Below are 5,306 nucleotides of genomic sequence, written 5' to 3'. Positions count from 1 at the left end.
TTTAGGCAAGTTCTTTACCACTAGTTTGAAGAAAAACAGAACAAAACAAAACAACTCAATTGTTTGGGATTATTCACAAGAATTAACAGTCATAAAGCACATTCTTAACATCACTTGACATATGGATTACAACAGAAACACACTGAAACAAAACATCCCTGACTTCTTGCTTGCCCTGGTGGTTATATCAGCTTGAGGGAGAAAGATGGAGCAGCTGGAAAATTTTTCAGTTCCCTTTAACTGGCGTATTCCAGGGTGAGCAGATGTTTGCAGTCTTGGGTCATATAATGAAAGGGACATGGTCTGAGACAAACATCAATAGGCAATTTGTGTTATTGGAACACTATAGAGGGCACTTCCTCAGATGGTATAGCCTGCTGTACATCTAAGCTATGTGGTGGACACACACACACACACACACACACACACACACACACGAGCTCATTGTGCCTATGACCATGGTGAACAAAATAGCATGAGATTAAGAGATGTGGTGGTGGATGAAGCAGCTGCCAGCATCACCATCAGTTTCACCATCAACGTTTTTTTATAAGTGGGATCATATGCTAAAACTAATCATCAAAGTTAAACACATAAGCCAGCTACACAGTTGTTTATTGCATGTGCACATAACTGTATGTGCTGTACTGTCATACAACTGGCAGCACAGTTGGGTTGTTTATGCTAACCTAAACACAGGAGTAATACATTGTACTAAGCTTTCAAGATGGCTGCCATGTCAACAGGCAATAGGAGTTTTTCATTTTTATTATAATTTTTTTAAACAGAGTCCCACTAGATAACTGAGGCCACTTTTCGAGTGAGTGGAGGAGTTAGGGAAAGTAAGTAGTAATAACTTGAAATGGAAAGAACATTACCTTAGGCCACTGGGTTTGATTAGCACCCATAACAACTGACTACATGTCCCTGGGAATAACAGTTACCCTCCCACTTGGATTCCCTACATATAAAACAGGAGCTTTTGCCTAAGTGACTTTTGGGGGGCTTTCTGATTCTCTCTCTTTTTTAATTCTGCTGATGACTGAACAGCTTCTCTGTATGCATACAGAGAAGTTAGTGTGTGTATTAAGATACGATCTCAGGAATCAGGTTTTTGTTCTTTCTTTGGAGACAGGGTCTTAGTATGCAGTCCAGGCTAGCCTTAAACTCACAATGTACTTGAATGCTGGATTTATAGGTGTGTACCATTACACCTTACTTTAAACATATGAATTTGTGTATGTATGTGTATGCTTATGTGTGTATGCACGTGTGGGGAGGTGCATGTACACTTGTGTGCACATGCATGTGGAGGCCAACCCTAGGTGTCATTTCTCAAGAACCATTCACCGTGTTTTTTTATTTTATTTTTTCGATTTTTGTTTTTAATTAGTTTATTTATTTATTTATTTATTTATTTATTTATTTATATTTTATGCTGTTTTGCCTGCATGTAAGTACACCACATGCATGCAATGCCCACAGGGGGTCAGAAGAATACATTGGATCCCCTAGAGCTGAAGTTACAGATGGTTGTTAGCTGCCATGTGAGTGCTGGGAACTGAACCTGGGTCCTCTGCAAGAATAGCCAGCGCTCTTAACCCCTGAGCCGTCTCTCAAGCCCCACTCATCTTAGTTCTAAGACAGGGTCTTGCATTGGCCTGGACCTTCCTGAATGAGCCAAGCTGGCTGGCCAGTGAGCCCCAGGGATCTTTCTGTCTCTACCTCCCCTCTCCTGGGATCACAAGCATATCCCACCATGGCCAGCTTTTTTATGTGGATTCTGGAGGTTGAGCTTTGATCCTCATGCTTGTATGGCAAGCCCTTTACCAGCTGAGCAATCTCCCCAGCCTTTACAAACAGGAATTTTGAAGTGACACAAAGATTAATTCTGTAACAGATGGGCTTCACAAACAAAGGTTTTTGGCCCAGACAAGAGAGCTGTTGGGCATGTAGCATGATGCTAAATAAATTATATTAGAGTAGCTTTGGTAAAAATAAGAAAACACAACATGTATTTTCAGCAGCATAACCAAAGGAGTCCCTGGCTAGAGCAGGGTAACAAACAGATACATGTCAGTGGTGTAATAAAGGGTTCAGAGTCCAAACTTAGGTTCTTGGACTCTTCCTGAATTTCACCTGTGCTCCATCCTCTCTGACCTGTCTAGGCATTCTTTCATAGAGGCTGACCCAAAATTCTTTTCCCACCAGGGCTGGGCACCAAAATAGGCTATAAGAGAACCCAACCTTGGGCCCATCTCATAACCCAGAGGCCAGCACAGGCGTTTTTAGCAATCCCCACCAACGCAGCCCCCTGACTACCTTCTCCAGGTATAGCCCAGCCTGAGCTCGGTGCAGAAGACAGGACCTCCTATGTAACATCTTATACCATGATGGCAGCATTGTATAAAACTACAGCACACTGTCAAAGTCAGGAAATTGACACTGGCACAATGTCAAATGCCAGTACACAAACCCAAAGTAGATTTCCAGAGTTCTACTTGTGTGCATTTTTGATGTTTATGACTTTATTATGTGTGTAGGTTCATGTACTGATCATCACAGTAAAGATACAGAACAGCCTGATCACCACCAGGATCTCTCCTGTCACCCTGTTATAGCCACACCCACTTCCCTTATCAATATTGTCTTCTGAACCCTGAGCAGAATCCAGCCCCTGGCTTTTGTAAGTCTGCTTTATCATAGCCAATTCTGCTTTTTTTCTTCAGGTTTTTCTCATTTTGTCAGATTTATTCCCAAGTACTTAACATTTCTTATGCTATTGCAAATGTCTTTCAGTTGGAAGTCCTTTATTTGTTTCTTGTCTGACTGCAGTATCTACAACCCCTAATATGATGATGAGCACAAGTGGTAAGAGCAGACAGTCCACTTGTTCTGATTTTAAAAAATACATTTTTCACAATTTTATTAGCTATACAGGTTTTGTAGCTATCCTTCATTAGATTGAGGGCGTTCCTTTTGTTCCTAATTTGCTTGAATTATTAGAAACAAATGCTGGAGTTTGTTCTCAAGTGCTTTTTCTGTACTTGAAATAGGTATAATTATTCCTTAGCCTATATGGCGAATTACATTAATTTAGGTAGACAGGGGTTCTTTTTGAGACAGCGTCTCCTTGTAGTCCCAGCTGAGATAGAACTCACTATGTAGATCAGGCTGGCCTTGAATTCACAGAGATCCACCTGCCTCTACCTCCTAAGTGCTGGGATTAAAGGTGTGTGGCACCACGCCCGGCTTTACGTTAATTTTTAAGTGTTAAATCAAGTCTGTATTCTTTTCATAAATCCCATTTGATCATAGTATATTCCTTCCTGCATTATTTTTGCTTATGTACATGAAGAATATTGGTCTGTATATTTTTTCTTTCTTTCTTTTTTTGAGACAGGGTCTCCCTGTAGTCCCAGCTGGCCTGGAACTCACTATGTAGACCAGGCTGGCCTCAAACTCATAGAGATCTGCCAGCCTCTGCCTCTCAAGTGTTGGGATTAAAGGCGTGTGCCACCACGCCTGGCTTGGCACACATCTTTTAATCGCAGCACTCAGGAGGCAGAGGCAGGTAGAGCTCTGTGAGTTCAAGGCCAGCCTGGTCTACACAGTGAGCTCCAGAGAGACTTTGTCTAAAAAAAAAAAAAAAAAAAAAAAAAAAAACAGGAAAGAAAAACAGTGTTTTCTGCTGTCATAGAAATGTTCACCATCAATCAGTCCAGAATGGTTGGTAGTGTTGCTCAGGTCCATTGTATTCCTTTTTCATGTTCTGCCTACCTATCAGTTATCACAGTGGTGTTACAGGGGCCGGCAAGATGGCTCAGTGAGTAAAGGTGCTTGCAGCCAAGTCTTACAACCTGAGTTCAATGCCCATATCCCACAGAGAGAACCTACTTCCACAAATTGTACACACATACACACACACAATGTAAAAACGTTTTAGGACTGCTAGCCCATCTGCTAACTACACATTTGTCTGTTTCTCCTTGTAGTTCCATTAGTTTTTGCTTCTTTCATTTTGAAGCTTAAAAGTACCAAATGTTTTCATTATTGACTGCTTATATTATTTAATCTCCAGTAATAGTTCTATATTGACACCAAGAGTGACTCCAATTTCATTTAAAGTTATTAACATGGTGCATCTTTGTTTTCCATCTTTGCTTTGCTTTTCCTTTTGAAAAAATACTCGTACGTGTATGATCGTTTTGCCTGCATCTAAGTACACCATGTGCCAGAAGAAGTGGGGTCCCCCAGAACTGGAATTACATATGGTTCTGAATCACCTGATGGTGAGTGCTGGGAACCCAACCCCAGTCCACTGCAAGAGTAGTAAGTGCTCTTAACTGCTTGGCCATCTCTCCAGTCCAGTCTCCTTTAACTTTGTTATATAGTCTTTGGTCATTTCATACATGAATATATTTAGGTCATATTCATTTCCCACTTCTCCCTCCAATTCCTCCTGCCTCCCCACATCCTCCTCCTAACTTCAGATCTTTCAGTGTTATTACGAGGCACTGAGTACAATTAGTAGTGCCTGTATGCATAGGAGGGTAGGGCCATCCACTGGAGCACAGGCCACCTACCAGTGGGTCACACTGCTCAAGAAACCTGACTCCACTCCTCAGTAGTCATCACCTGCCAAGTTTCCTCGGTTAAGGGTAGGGTCTCATGATCTCACCAAGGTCTCATGCCTCTTCTATCCATGTTGGAGCATCCTTTTATTTTTAATCCACATGAATCCTTATGATTAAAAGTACATTTCTTGTTGGCAGAATGTAGTTGAGTGTTTTCTCAGTCCAATGACAATCCTTTTCCACTGGGGTGATTAGACTGATATTTAATGATTTGTTTATAAGGTCTTGTCTCTCATCCCATTTATTTCATATTCAGTCCACCCATTTACTCCTTTACCTCTGTCTTCTCTTGGGTTGATCATGTATTTTGTTGTTGTTGTTGTTTTTGGTCTTTTTGAGACTGGGTCTCCCTGTAGCCCCAGCTGGCCTGGCACTCACTATGTAGACCAGGCTGGTCTTGAACTCACAGAGATCCACCTGCCTCTGCCTCCCAAGCGCTGGGATTAAAGGTGTGTACCACAGCTGGCCTTGACCAAGTTTTTACAATTCCATTTGATCTCTTTTGTGTTTAATACCTAAGATTTTTGGTTTGTCATCTTACTGATTGCTTAAGGGTTTGTAGTACTTATCTTTTTGACACTATTTAAGTAACTGTATCACCTCACACACAACACAAAAACCCCCTTCAATAGTGTCTCTCATTAAGACATTTTTTTTAACTTTTAAAAA

The sequence above is a fragment of the Nannospalax galili genome, unplaced genomic scaffold (assembly GCF_000622305.1).
Source record: "Nannospalax galili isolate Female #2095 unplaced genomic scaffold, S.galili_v1.0 scaffold72, whole genome shotgun sequence".
Classification (NCBI taxonomy): Eukaryota; Metazoa; Chordata; class Mammalia; order Rodentia; family Spalacidae; genus Nannospalax; species Nannospalax galili.
The sequence above is the reverse complement of the archived record's forward strand: the minus strand, read 5'-3'. Positions refer to the sequence as shown.